A 15,706-nucleotide genomic window follows, 5' to 3' on the forward strand; every position below is an offset into this window, starting at 1 on the left:
ATGACCGCGTTCACACGTGTTTGTCATTCTATATCCCTCTGCAGGGAGCACTTTGGCAGAGCGCTTCAGAAGGCAATACAGGAAGCAGCGTAAGGTGCTCTAACATCGCATTTTTATCGACGGTTCGTAAGCAGATAGGTTGACTGCGTGTTTCTGTTCATTTAGGTATGCTGTAAGCAATCAGTGTGACTCGGCGTAGCATAATCTGAAAAAAAAAAAAAGAAACTCCTGGAGATCATTGCGGTTCACGCGGGATGTATGTGTTAGCCTAGAGTGTGCCTAGCACTTGATTCTCCTGTACACAACTTGAGCTGCTAGATGAGATCCTCCTGCGTCTTCGGGTTTACTTTCACCATGGATTTGTCGTGTCCGCCCGCTTATGGAGGCATCTAGGTCGGTGGTGGCTACAGCTTTCTGGAGGTTGAATGGTGTGTGGAGGTTGGTGTGGGTGGGGTGGGTAGAGGCTCGTAGGTGGCAGATGCGCCTTGTGATCTCGAACGATGGCAGGAAGGCGAATGCTTCAAGCGACAACACCTACGCCGGGGCAAGTGTTGGCTATCTAATGCTAAATAACTAAAATGGCAATATATATTATTTTGCCTGAGCAAACCCGAAGACTGGTTGCCGGCTGCCTGTTGTTCTCTACAAGCATTGGGTTGTGTGTTCGGCAAAGATATCCTTGTGCCGCTGTTCACTCTCCACTTAGGCCGTCACTTGCGAATGTAAACCAGGTAGCGTTTACATGTCGTGAGCTAAATGTTTTCCCATTAACAAAGTACCTGACTATTGCGATTGCTTTTTCTACCAAATAAACCCCACTAACTTGTGTATTACATTTCTGACAATTTTTGACAATAAAGAAATGATGAACGACCATAGGGTTGACGCGATTAGACACTCGGGTCATAGCTGCGACCTCTGCAAGCACAACGACAAGTACAGGACAAGGCGTTTACATGATCGCCGCGGCTGCTGCAACGAGTCGACACTTGAAGAGAGCATCTGTTTCTCAAAGCAACGTGAATATCAGTTCAGATACAAGGACAGCGGTCTGGTCGCTACCCTATTCCAAAGATGCACTACAAGCAATGGATGTGCATGAAGAAGTCGCCACTGCACTGACACTTCGCCACGGACACCCCAGCCGGTCAAACAACCAGGCCAGACAGTCATCACACCGCCCGCAATAAAGGTCGTCATTTAGAAGCCATGTTGCGCTTACCCAATTTCAGCCTTGCAGCATTCATTCAGATTACGTAATAGACAGACACTGCAGTCTGAGGTTACAAAGATGCCAGCCAAAAGTTAACAGAGAGTCATAAGCGCGGCACTTGGGGCACTGTTACCACGGAATTGTAAGCCACAGGACATCTAACAGTATTACATTGCATTTATTCACATTTGAGGGGAACTCAGAATGTGTGCACTAAACTCCCATTCGATCCGAGGAGTATATTCCGATATTGATCCCCGGAGAGGGTGGCAACAAACCTCATCTTGAGAACGCGTACTGCTGGCCGCACGTCGCAGAGGAACAGAGACTTTATTCTTGTAACATTACAGGGACTAGGCATCCTTCCGGATATATTCCACTACAACGTCTATAGAGTGCATCCTAAGACTTACGGACCTAGACCGGTGCTTTGTTCTATGCAGATGGTACAAAGGAGGGCATCTGCAAAAATTAGGTCTATACGGAGTTAATCCACTCTGCGTAACTGAATATGGCGAGGCGAAAATCAAATGTGGCTTATGATTATGAATATGATATAATTATATGCATTCTATAAATATGATTATGACTCCGAAAGGCGTGACTAAAGGCGTGACCATCAAAACGTCGGTGACTGCATAAAATGAACGCTAGACGCTGCGTGGAAGGAAATCGCCAACGTAGTTATTTTAACACCTCTTCTAGAAAACAAAAACTCACCGAGAGTAGAACTGCAGTCATGAAGAGATACGTTAGCGATTATATACAAACATGAAATGAAACAGGGGCGACGACAAAAATTGAGACTAGCGTAATCGTGTGCCTCCGGTCTAGGAGGGAGAGAAATCAGAAACCAACAGTGCCGATTGTACTGTACTGGCTGTCCTGAATTTCTAATGAAATAATTAGTGTGTCGCTGCGAGGTTCAATCCTTTTTTCACAAAAGGTCCCCATGAGAAAAAACCACATGCAGTGAATAAAATGACCTTTCATAAAGTGCGAGAAGGTGGATGTGGTTGGAGATAGTGGGAGTAGAGACACAGGACGAGACACGGTGCAGTCTCCCCTGATACACTCGGGGTCCCTAAGTTTAGCATACGAAGTGAGCCCACTTGTCACCACCCAGGCCCACGTTTTATGGCAACGGGCGCTAATTCAATCTGGGCCCTGCCTGCTTAACGCGGTTTGTCCGCGACCGAGCTAACGAGGCTGGCACCGTGTACCTATGCGCCCGCCGGGCACGGCCTTGGCGAAATCTGGGATAGTCGGAAATGGGGTTTCGCGGTTGGGGAAAAGGGATACGGCCTTCCGATGGTTCTTTCTGTTTGCTCAGTGGAGGACTGGGGAGAGAGTTGAAAAGGTAGCATGCGATCCTTCTAAATAACCGAACTTCTCCAGGCTCGACTACCATTCATTGCAGCCAGATTTATGCGCTCCAGTGGCACCAGAGCAGAACCTCGCTAAGATATATCTGTTAGTAATTGGAGAAGCCAAAGGACGGATAAGCACTTTGAGTCTTGATCGCTACAAGAAATATTGTTCATCGACAGCACTCATAACTTTACATTTTAGCAGTGTCCCATTTGAAACTAGCTTAAAGAATAACAAGTATTTAGAAAAATTGTCTCAATATCACTCTATTTGTGCAGTCTTGTGAGCAAAAAGTTTTCATTTTCTTTACGGAAGCATGCCTTCGGCAGCTGCTGTTATTTCGCAGATGGTTCTACTTACGATAAATCAATTTCTTGTTTTTGCTATCTAAATATTGCGGCTTGATACGGATTCTTCTTGGCCGCGGTAGGGACTTGAAATAGTGATGAAAAGTCAATGGTCCTCCGTCTCACACCGTTGTGAAGATTTTCTTTTTAGCGCCCTTTGTTCTCCTACTACAAGCTTTAAGCCTTATTCGTTCTAATGGGTTGACTTAGTGGTTGTTTCCTAATTTAAACAAAAATTAGCAAAGAGACTGCTGTCGCGTAACAATATGATATATCAATATGCACGCCGCAATTTTTTTTAAAGGCATTTTTAGATAAACTGCGAACAATGAGCAGTTTTCTTCCAAAAATTCAGCTTTGATTAGCACCTGGCAAGCACATATTGATTATCAAAACGACCTGGCTTAAGAGAAGTCCAAGATCATAAAGAATCTCTTCACACTTCCAGGGGGGACTATGGACAGAGGGCCCTTCTCGGATTAACGAAGCTGCTGTTCGACCTTAACAAATGGTTTATGTCCTCTTCGTACTGACCCACCCTCATCATTTTCCTTGCGTGGCCATTTATAACGATGTCTCACTGTTAATCTGAAAAATGACGCCAGTGCTCGCGTCAACAGCAATAAACGAGAAATGGCGTCGGCTTCCCGTAGCTCTACACGCTGCAACAATCGGCACAGTGACTCTGAATTTACGAAAGGAGGGCTGTATTTGTGAGGGCAAATATATGCGGAGAAAGTTAATATCTTGATTTTTCGGAGGCCCATGAAATATGCGCGTTGGCCGATGAGACTTTCAGGACGACTGAATATGCCTACATCACGTATTTTAGGGCACGACGGTTCAGCAAAAACATCTCCTCTACCGGGGTTGTTCTCTCGTTATAAGGCTGGTGTTGTTGAAGCGACTGACATACATATTTTGAATATAACTACCCTAAGAACCGATGCTACGAATAGCTATTGCTCTACATTTTATGTGAAGTGCATCCTGCATACACACGTGCTTTTATTTGCATATGCGTCTACATCATTGCCTATAGCGATAGTTACAAATCATTCAGGAATTAACTCTCACTTGCACGGTGACACACTTGAGTAAAACGGGTGTTTGAAAACGGCGTAGTTAATACTACACTGCTAGTAAAGATAGAGAAAAAAGACCAGGTCGTTATCTCCTTCAGAGATCAATCAATGCAGTTTTTCAACAGGGGGGACTTAGTCGTAGCAACCGATACTATCGTTGCGGTCTTTTTCTTCTCGTTCGGTTTGCCAAAATGATCAGCGTCGACGCGTGCGTCTGTTGCTTGTAGAATGGCTTGATTTCTTGTGACAGATTGCTAGTTCTCTCTGCACTGCTGTAGTGTACAATGTTTCTTACGGTAGCATAATTAGGATTCTGTACTGCTACAAACAAGACGATTTACGCAAAACATGACATAAACTGATGACATCATTTAGTGTCTTTGGCACACCACGAGCTCTCCATCCCTCGTCACTGCCGCTTTACATTCTTCTATCCGACAATACGTTTTACGTATTTTTTAAATGCATGTTTTATTCGTGGTGAGCACCAAGGAACCAATGAAAATAAAATCATGCTTCAGTTGCGTTTGTTGCTCTAGTTCAATCAAATAGAGCTCAGCTACAGAAATCGGAAAGGAACATTTGCAAACATCCATCGTTTGGACTGTGTATGACTTATTATAGGGAGACTTCGTTTACGCTTCGTACTAATATCTATGCACTACACCTCCGTCACCCCCCCCCCCCCCTCTCCCCTGCAATTTGTTTAATGTCTTATTTTGGCAAGTTGCAAATAAAGCAACAAGACATGCTGAACAAGTGAATGGAGCTAGAATAAAAAAAAAATGTCCTAATAACCACCAGCGATCGTAGCTTTCCTCACTCTGAAACATACGCCAGTTGAACATTTCTTCTAAGTAAGGACGTGAACTCAACGGCCTCTCGCAAATGCGATTTTTTTTTATCTCATGGATTTTTTGCTTGCGAACGCACCCTTGAGCATCATGACTAATCGGCAGGTGCACAGTACATCTAGCGGTGTATAATGCCACATTGGAGCCACTTCCTCCTCATCGCTTCTTGTCTCCGGCCCCTGACGGCGCCGCGGCGCGGTTTCATTTCAGGGAGCACAGAAATATCAAGTAAAGCACACAAGCAGACGGCCAACACGGTTTTCGCCTTCCGTTCCCATCCGTTGCGGGCCTCTTCTTTTCTGTGGCCAGCGCAGTTTCTGATCTTTGCTGCTCTTGCTTACAAAAGCGCGAGCAGTGGGAGCGCGGTATCGAGCAGAAGACGAGTTTGAAAAGAAACTTTAGGTACGAACAATGAGATAGGAGAAGGCAAACATATGTGCAATCGCTATAAAATATGAGGAGAAAGAGAGAAAAGCTCATTATACCCTAGCCAGGATAAGCGAAGAACTCTTGTCTTTCTTCTTCTCGCGTGATCCTATTTTGTGGTAATGCTATAGCTCCCACACAGTCACCCATCAGGAGGGTCTTCTTTCTTCTCCACTTCTCCTTCCCCAGTGCAGAGTAGCAGGAGAGATTTGAATTATTCCGGCCAACCTCTCTGCCTTCCCTTTCAATAAATCCTTCTATATATCTATATCTAGCTCCGAAGTTTTTTATTATTGATTTTTATCTTTTATTTTTCTGCGTGAAGTCTCTCTCTTGTCAAACTTCTGCTTTCAAGCTAGTTTACGTAATCGATAAAATCAATAATAACCGCAGAAACTTCAAAGGCAACAGTGAGAAACGTACTACATTGCAGATAAGGGAATGTTGCACACGCCGCTTTCTTCCCACGGAGAAATTAAAGAAGGCATTCAGGAATTGTAAGGGACGCCGCGTTTGAAAAAAAAAAAAAAACATAAGATATTTGTAAATATTTGTTTACAGACTACGCGGAATACTTTGACTTGTCATTTCCTCACGCTTAATTGTGTTGCAGCAGTTGGCTTTTGAATAAATGAATAAAAACATTTGTTTGTATGACAGGGAAGGTACTGGAAGGACCCTTTGAGAAGTAAAAATAATACAGGAAAAAATTGTGAGAACACTGCAGCATCTGTAGCGGAAAAATGTGAAAGCCTGAGCGTTGCTGCTGCACACGGTATATCGGGCACGCCTTGATGAACACAGCCAGTGTTCCGTTAAACGCATCAAAGATCACCGTTAGTTTTCACTTGTAAAATCTCACTGACATATTTTGCGGACTACGCAGCAACGCTCAGACCTACGCATTTCGCTAGTGTAGTTTGCTCTCGGGATTTGGTTCGCTTTTTTACGCCCTAACTATATTTGTTAGTTGATTAATGGACACTCATTGCAAACTTCTCATCACTCCCAAGTAGCACACAGCCCACCTGGGGCCCGTATGGGCAAGTTGGGCTGGGGCAACCACAATAACACCTATTAGGGTCCCCTTTAGGGATCAAGCGGGCAAGCCCAAATTGGACTTGCCCCTGCCTTTCACACCTGGGCATCATATAGGCGCTGGAAGGGCTAACTGAGTACATGTCCCCATATCTGGCCCTAAAGATTCCCGCTTGGGGAACTTTAGGGCCGATGCCAAACAAAATTTTGCTTTGTGTAGAAAAAGCCTGGGCTAATCTAAATGGGGCTGCCCAGTCAAAAGCCCAATAGGTCCACATGGGCTGCGGCGGGGCTAAATACGGGTATGCCCGCACATTGCCTACATGGGATCCTGGGGTGGTACGCGAGGGAAGGTCGGACGGAAATGTGGGATTCGTGCAGAAACTTCCTGGGCTGCCCCAAATGGGGCTGGCCACCAATAACCTAGATAATTTTCTTATGGGCTGTAGCAGGGCTGGAAAGTGCTCCTTCCCGCTTCTGCCCAGATCGGTCTCTTGCGGGGCACTTAAGGACAGACCCGATGCTAGCCCGAAAGGGGCTGCCCACTCAAAAACCGAATAGGGCCCGCATGGATCGCGGCCGGGCTGAAAAGTGGGCATGGCCCCACGCTGCCGAGACGGGTATTTCTTGGGGTACTTACGGAAAATGCAACATATATTCGTATTCCACGTGGTAAAAATAAGATTAGCCCAATTGATGCTGCTCATAGAAGGCCGCAGTGGGCCCCAAATTGGCCATAGGCGGGGTTTCCGCTCTGACACGTCTCCACCCTATCTTAAAGGCACCATTTTATTCACATAACTGTCCTAAGCATATACATGCCACGAATAAAGATTATCTATTGTTACTCTAAAAACTACGTTAATTATACAGTATTGTCAGAAAATATGCAGCAGTAACTGTTCCGCTTTACGAGAATGTACTGAACTAGTCCAAATATTTCCTGCGCGATTATTATTCTACACACACCACCAAAATAAATATTCATACACATTTCGGAAGGATGTGGGACAGCCCACATTAATATAGCGTTGGGATTAAATTTTTCTATGTTACTGAGTGTCGAATACAAGGTGCTAAGATAGTGCTCAATGTTTCACACATAATGATTATTGTAACTTGGGCAGCCCCGAAAATGCCAGTTTCAACCCATGAGGGCAGCACTTGGGCCAGCCCAGATCGGAATGGCCTCCACAAAGCCTGCGCCGGTACAATTCTGGTATTGGAGGGATTAATCAACTAAAAAATTAAAACCTTGATCAATAGGGCAGCAGTGCCTGTACAAACCTAGGTCCCGTTAATGATTCTATTATGCTGCACACCTTCGGCTATCTGGACTGAGAGCGGGCAGCCCTTATTTGGGCTACCCACACGGATACAGATTGGGACCGATCGCGGCAAATTTGGGCAGCCCACGCGGGGCCCCTCTGGGTACGTGTTGCAAATCCCGCATTGCGCCCGTATGGGTTGCCCCCACGGGCCCAACGCGGGTCCCCACGTCATAGCCCAATTTGTGCTACTTGGACTATTTCGAAGTATTTCGCTCATCAAGTCAGACACACATCCACTTCTGATCGGCGTGATATCACATCCCTTGGTCGTCGACGTTAGTCTTATGGCTATTTAGACCTAATTAGTTTTACGTTTGCATTTTTTGTTGAAATTATTTACCTAACAATCCTATCGGCAGCTTTTTTTTTTCTGCAGCATCCTCAGACCATCCTCTATTGGTTGCGACCAGAAGTCTGACTTTACCTTTTCTGAAAACGATATAACGGCTGCGGACACGTTTTGTACACGTGACACTGCTGGCATGGCCTAGGAAGGATTCCGCTTTAAAAACCATTTTTCAGAACAGAGGTCTGAACGATGTCAGGTAGAGTAACAAAATTTAGAGGATGAAGTAAGCCAAATTATGTTGGCTATTGATATATGATTTATTCTAACGGATACAAGCAGAGGTACGCTACGACCTGTGTGTCTGCGGTTCAAAATGTTACGCCCGTCATTTCGTTTTTCACCAACCCTAATAAATATTTATGAACTTCACAAAATACCACTGCCCTATATCTCCAGGACATGTTGTAAACTTCGACAAGATATCCGTCGCTATTTGGTTTTCTTTTTTTACTCCACCAATACTATGATCAGAATGCCCTCTATGCATTTTTCTTCGATGCCGCCAACAGGGGTCACAGCATCCATCTTCACAGCAACCTGAAAAAAAAAATCAAATTCGGCAGCGCTAATCTTCTCCGTCCTACTCACAGTGCTGATTTGGTACTGTCTGATTTTTATCTTTCAAACCGATGAGAACACGGTTGCACGAAGACTTCAGGAAAAAAGCTAGTACGGAGAGAGCATACGTGACCTCATTCATCTCTGGGGCGGATAGTGGACGCTGGTGTGCATCTAGAACGTAACCCACCGGCGCTTCTAGGCACTTATTTGTGCCGCCGTCTTCACCGCATCAAGGACTTCCTCCTCCCCACCAAGTCTGCAATCTTTCGATGGCGTGTTATCAGGAGTGAGGAGGTGTGCAAATGCGCGATATTGAAGTGATGAGGATATTCCCTCGACTATGGGCACGCTTTTAACCTAGGGAGCCTAGGGAAGGCAAACTCTAAATCTTGGACACACTCGCAGTTTTATAAATAAATAAATTGGTTCACAGGAAGGGAAAGGCGCAGTAACTGTCACACTTGCTCTGTGGACACCCGACCCGCGCCGTAAGGGAAGGGAGGAAGGTGGGAATGAAAGTGGAAAGAGAGAAAGAGGAGCCGTAGTGGAGGGCTACGGAGTAATTTCGACCACCTGGGGATCTTTAACGTGCGCTGACATGTGTTCTTGTTCTTGGTTCTCGACTTATTCTTCAAAGATTGAAATAAACCAAGTCTTCTTCATCCTCCAACTTTGCAGCCTTGCACTCGTCAGCACCTTTCTCCTCGGTGCAACGCGCGTCGCCTTGGCCAATGAATGGCCAAGCGCTGCTCCCGAACCCCCACATATAACAACTGGATGGCAGCCGTTGGATCGACCATGCTACGTGGTGCTGCTTGTGCGGGTGAGCGCTTGGACGTTGCTTGATATTCGCAAGGCTTCAAATGTTGAGCTTATATAATCTGAACTGCGGGGAGTCAAATGAAACTTGCTAAGTGAGACGCTTGCGATAACCTCACAAGAACGTGGTTTCAGCAATGCCAGAACTCAGAAAAGCAACCATGCATCTTGTGAGGTGGCCGGATGCAGATTTGCTGGAGATTTACGAGGAGATGGGTTCGGTAGTTGATGATCAGATAAAGAAAACTGATATTTGTAAAGTGCTCCTGAATATTGCAATGAGGAAATTTAAGCTTTATAATGGAACTCCATAAACCAGATGAAGAGTAAGAGGCATATGAGCGAACTAAAAAAAGAGAGAAAGAAAGAGAACGACTCGAAGCCGAAGAACATCAAGCGGGGCAAGCAAAATTTAGAAAGCAGCGGGAAGAAATAGAAAAGCTATATGCTGAACTAGACATGCTTGGGCTCAGACCTGAGACGAAGCGAAATTAATGATAGTTGTTTAACACCGGAAGGCGAAAAAGGCGACAAAGTAAAGCACCAAGAGCAAGGGCGTGAAGTTAGTCGTAATCTATTAGTTGAGGGGCTAAGCGACTGCTACATAAGGAATACTGCGGTGCTTAAAATTTAAATTGAACGAGTGAAACTGCGCGAAAAAGACGGGACGTAAGAAACACACAGGCACACACTCGTTCAATTATTATGAACCAACTAGCCCTTCAGAGTGTATTACTTCAGTAAAATTTAAAACCTAGCACCAAAATTTCAGGACGCACTTTAATGCTAGAGCGATACGCGATGTGACCGCCGTCCAGAGAAAGCCGGGTCAACCTCCGAACGTTGGCGGATTGCCAAATCGCGAAGCTATAACTAGGAAAAAGGCGTGTAACTGAAACCGATGGAAAAAAAAAAAGCGAGAACTCTTAATAGAGAGGCCTTTGAGGTTAAGGAGACCCAGTACGATAATTCGTTCGGATACAGAAAGAAAGCGCGAAAATGGGAAAAGACGACCTCAGGAATTGAATCAACACAGATGAATAAAAGAAAAAGTAGAGATGCCCTTATGGGCAGATCCTGAAGTTGAGGATAATCTCGGAAAGTGTGCACAAATCAATGTGGAGCAGGAAAAGCAGACGAGCTGAAAGGAAGCCAGGAATATATGCAAACGGTCCAAAAATCTCTCATGGAAGTTAGCCTGAGGTAGGGAGACGTCTTTCGATAGATACACTACAGTGTGTCCTTGGCTCCGACACCAGTGAGATCATTGTTCGTGAACCGAGAGCACAGTGTACGCGCAGTGCACATGGGAATCCCAGAAAGTCAGCAAGTTGGCTAACGAACACGAGGTGCACGCAGAAGGCATGCAGCCGCGAATAGGGAAAAGAGTGCCACTACCGGAGGTGGAACACAACGAAGGCCCCTATCTCGAGTTAGCAGTGCTCATTGTCACTGAAGAAAAGGGTGGGGTTGTTTTGAAATGTGAAGAAAACATATCCGCGGTGCGTATCAGAAACACAGGAGAGTTTCCGATTGTGCGACGCATGCGGATAGTTAAGACAATAAGCCCAGCAATTATTAGAATCAATTTTCTTGTGTGGGCGCTAAACTGGTAGACCTGACTCATGGCCAGAGGGAGACAGCTGAAGAATTAGGCAGCAAGGTCATGCCAATTTTGGGCCACACGGATATTGAAAGCGATAGGACATACATAGTTGAGCTACAGAGGCCAGAACAGCTTATTGTGAAGGACGCTCAAGTGGGAGTCGATGAGCACAGGTGCTAGCAAAATGCGTAGAAGGGATGTTCAAAATGTGAAGTTCAGCTAGGCTTTTCAGAAGTGATGACGCTGCGCTGCGATAACATAGGTGTTATTTCAGAAGAGGGGAAAGAGTGTACATGCTGTGCGGATCAAAAACCGCAGGAAGCTGTATTTGTTCGCAAAATGCACGCGGAGGTCTCTAAGTGTGAATGAACATATAGAACGAATTCTAAGCGGAGACAGGCCAAGTGTGAAGCTCTAGGTTCCGTCATGCGGATGGTCACCTGCGCTTCGATCAACTGCACTCGGCGCGAAGTCCCCAAATACGTGGGAGACTTCGGAAGGATTAAAAAAGTGCCGTCCTAAAACAAAGGCAGTGGGAGCACAGGAAAAGCAGCCTAGGATATCTAAGGGGTATAGGCGGCACGGAACTCAGAGTACACTGCCACAATATTCAAGAAGGAAAGGAGAATGTTTAAGCAAGTTCACCGAGCATACCTAGGAGAGGAATCGCGAACCTGTGCGAAGCCGTTTTGTCGAAAGCTGTCAGAGAAGAACCCTTTCAAAAGCTCAACGCAACGGAAGAGGGGGTAAACTCGTTTTGCTCGTGCTTCATTCTTGAGCACTGTTTTTAGACTTCATCCGCATGGTAAAAGCTTCATGGCGCCGCGAGTGCGCAGAGAGAGACGGCGGTCAATCAGGTATTTGTCCCTACGCCTTCCGTCACGCCTCGACAGAGGTATAAAGAGACGGGCAGCGTCCCCGCAGGGCACGCCTGAAAGAGTGATTCTTTCGAAGGGGCTTTTTTTTCTTTAGCTTGCGGATTCATTGAACGAAATGCTAATTTGTTTCGCGCCAATGCTTTGAATTTGTTCGGGAATGTTAGTTCCACCGCAGAATTTCAGAAGAACGCAACTGTACCTTTCAGGTGACAATTTTAGGTGTCAGTATTGTCAACGCTACCAAAAAAGAAACACAGGCACTCAAAAGAGTTTGTAAAGATTTGCATCGACAAGAGAGACGCATGATGAGAAGTTTAAGCTCGGTTTGAAGCACAGTGTTGTCCAGTGCTAGTTAAATTTCTCTTCGAAATCGTTATTCGTTACCTCCAGGAAAACAGACAACCGCTAGCGTAATTGCTTTTGTGAGGTAGAAAGTTGGTCTAGTTAGATCTTATTAATATTCAAAAAACGGGCTAGTATTATGTTTTTTCTACTCCTTGGTCCTCTTTTTTTTTTTGCGCTACCTTCAGTATGAATAATTGCTTTTCTTTGGTTTTACCGCAATGCTTGAGGAGAAAGCTTTCCGATCAGAGACGGCCGCTTTCGAGCCATCTCAGTTACGAGCATTGACGCTTGTTCGATGAGCGCTTCAGGTCAACCAGAACGCTCAGTCAAAACACTTTTCGATGGCTTTTTTTTTTGTTATATTATTGTAGAGGTATGTGAGCGGTGTAGATGAAAATTTTAGTTTACATTTTCTAAGCCTTGCGGAATACCCACCCACCTTTTCGTATACAGCCTGCCGGACCTATCTTTGATGACATTATCTGGGACACGGGAAGTCTGTGAATCAAAATTCGTGCAAAAATTAAGGGGGTCAGAATCCAGGAATTTGTTTTCTTTTAATTTAGCTGAAAGCCGTGTGGATCTTGAGTGAATTCCGACTGCGCGTGGGGCAGTGCTGCGTTGTTTGGCAAGTTCCACCTCTGCTTTCCTTTTTTGGTGTTGGTCGGCTTTTGGTGTTGTTGCCTGTGGAGAGGCTTTCTTTCAAGCCAAGCCATCCAGGTGAATGCAAGCCAATTTCTCTTCGACGAATGATTGTGATCAATAGCTGACCGAGATTTTCTCCACCGAGGATCAGTTTGTTAAAGACGGCGATAACCAGCCGAGCAGGGAAGTAGTCACCTCGAACCCCGTTGGCAGGCTCCCGGAGCAATCAAGCTGAAAGCTATGGAAGACGGCAACTACGAGACGCGACTTGAAGCTGCCATCGCAGAAAAGCCGAAGGGGAACGCGGTGTTGTTTGGCCCATGAATTTCGGTGAACGAGAGGGCCGTCAGGAACAAAACGGATTAAGTGGCTCCGCACTGGTGTAGCATTGAACAAGGGTAGAGGGGGGAAGCCTCAGTTCGCAGGCCGAGCCAAAGTTTCGACAAGTGGGCCTGCGAACTGAGGATCCCCCCCCCCCCCCCCCCTCTACTCTTGTCGAGTGTTCTTTCATACCGTGTAAGCCACCTTCTACATCTCGGCGTACATGGATCCACATTGGCCGGTACCGCCAAGAAGGCCGCGCGGACATTCTCCCTCCAGGGTAGCCAGACAGAGGGGCAAAAGGACCGTTTTCGGTTACGTTTTTCTCTCCGCTTGCCAAGGCCAGCGGCAGCTCCTTTGACGATGGTGTTCACCCAGAACGTAAGACACCGGCAGACTTTCTCCTCACCACCAAGTCCAACACCTTTCGGGGGCGGGTGATCAAGAGTGAGAGTACGTGAAATTGCGCGGTAGTGAAGTGATCAGGAGAGTGTCTAGGTGAAGGGCTGGTCCATAGTCGAAGAAGTGAAGAAAACACGAACTCTATAAAACGGTACGGGCGTTCGTGCATTCGCGTACTTGGTTCTTCCTTCATCAGCTGAAATTGTAAATAAACCCAGTATTCTTCATCGTCCAACTTCGTAACCCTTCACCCGTCAGCACTTTTCTTCTGGGTGGAACGGGCGTCAAGGAATCGTCATGCGCGGCCAAGGAATTGTCAAGCGCGGTACTCTAATCCAATATCTAAGAGGGTATGCATACGTGTTCAATGTTTAGGGAACAAGGCGTCTCCTGCGTCCGTGCACAAGACCATTAAAAGGAGTCTTGACATGCCGCCCACTTTAGTCCGCTATTGGGGCGGTATAACTTCCGCCGAGCGTTACTGAGACCCCTACCATTTGCAAAACTGCATATTCCCCGAGATTCTAGCTGCGGTTTGAAAACGCACATCGCTTTCAGAAAAATTGTTCGTTGGGGAGGATGGAGCGTCTCTGCATTCCCGGCTGGAGTATGCGCATTTCAAATTACATTTAAATTTTCACTTTTTCAACTCGCCTAGGGGGCGAGCTGGTTCATGAATTAAAAACCACTACGGCGCAAGGACGATGGCACAAGAAAGAAATGGAAATGGCATGCGGCGTCCTTTTCTTTTATTGTGTCGTCGTCTTTGCGCAATAGTGGTTTTCAACTTTATTTTTTTTACTTCTCTTCACTGATCTGTGTTCTATATTTTAACAATTTGTGTGTAATCTTTATCGTTTCTGACAAAATGTAAATGTAACTTCTGGAGCAGTAATTGATAGTGTTAAATAGCTTCATGGGTTCATGTACTTCTATCAAACCTAAATGCGCGTACGTATTTAGGTCATCTTAATTCTTAAATGGTTTGCGCTTTACCTTTGATGTGCAGAGTCCTCCAAATTATTCTGTTTGCTTTTTAACTACGCCGTCTCATTTGCAACGCGTAAAGTAAGGCCCTGGTGGCTTCAGGTTTAGATGATGAAGCCGGGATGCCCATGTTTGGCATCGAACAGACACACGGAGAAAAAACAAACATGACAGTTTTATAGTGGTAACTGCCGAATATCAAAAAATGGTGAAAGTTAAAGGTTTCGCAGTTAAAACCAACCAGCGAAAGCTCAACTGTGGCCATCGGCTATGACAGCAATAAGCCCTTCGCCTCTACCGCTGCCCTTTCTCCTCGCCTTTACTGCGTTCACTCAAGCTGTTGTGTAATGCGAGACTTCAGGAGGCTACACTTCAGCAAAGGGCAGTGGCCACACCCCATTATCGCGAGTTTCCCGCAAGGAGGTAACTTTTCGTCTTTGTGACTTGCAACGACCCAAGCTAAGGTTGGGAAACTTCACCTGCTTATATTCTCTGTGCGTTCAAGATAACGTGCCCCCGTTCCCAACTCTGTCTTCTTGCCATTACTGTTGCTTTCTTCCGCTCCACAATGCAATGTCAGGACAGTTTCATGAAGCGTGTGAAAATGGATACACGAAGTGTGTGGTTCGCCCCTGTGGTTTTCTACCCGCCCTTCCGTGGGCCATACATCCCCCGGATTATCGTCCTTAGAAGACCCAGAAGCGCTTACGGCCAGAAATGTGCCCCGGTAAGACGTGGTGAGTAGGGACAGAGAGAATGGCGGCCGTAACTGAGAGAAGCGATAAGTGACAGTGTTGCCTGCTAGTCCACATATATGTGCGTGGAAAGCCTGCGATATTCCGCAAAGGAAGCTTGAAGCGCAGTGTGGATGGTGTAGAAGGGCAGATTATGTTTGATGTCATGGGCAAAAGTTCTTTATTGGAGACGCATTGTACAAGAGACGAATTCTCAGATATAATGATGCTTACGTTGCACTGGATCACAAAAGTGTGTCGAGAAACTTAGTAAGGGCATCTGTTTTTTGACTATCGTAATTTTCACGCAACTTAAAACGAAAACAACAAACGACTACATGATCAACACTTCCATCATACAAAGGCGTGGCTTGTGTAAGGACAAAAACGTGAC

At 45.8% G+C, this 15,706-nt stretch overlaps 1 long non-coding RNA gene across 2 annotated transcripts in view; it reads left to right on the plus strand.

The window, feature by feature from the left end:
- The window catches only part of LOC146198119 (uncharacterized), a 162,171-nt gene that overhangs the window by 129,274 nt on the left and 17,191 nt on the right, over positions 1 to 15,706 (plus strand). For both annotated transcript variants that reach the window (XR_014704712.1, XR_014704713.1), the window contains one exon: positions 9,254 to 9,398. This is a non-coding gene — a long non-coding RNA (uncharacterized LOC146198119). The remainder of the gene's footprint in view (positions 1 to 9,253; positions 9,399 to 15,706) is intronic.

The sequence above is a fragment of the Amblyomma maculatum genome, chromosome 2 (genome assembly GCF_055883805.1).
Source record: "Amblyomma maculatum isolate TAMU_Amacu chromosome 2, ASM5588380v1, whole genome shotgun sequence".
NCBI classification, from domain to species: domain Eukaryota; kingdom Metazoa; phylum Arthropoda; class Arachnida; order Ixodida; family Ixodidae; genus Amblyomma; species Amblyomma maculatum.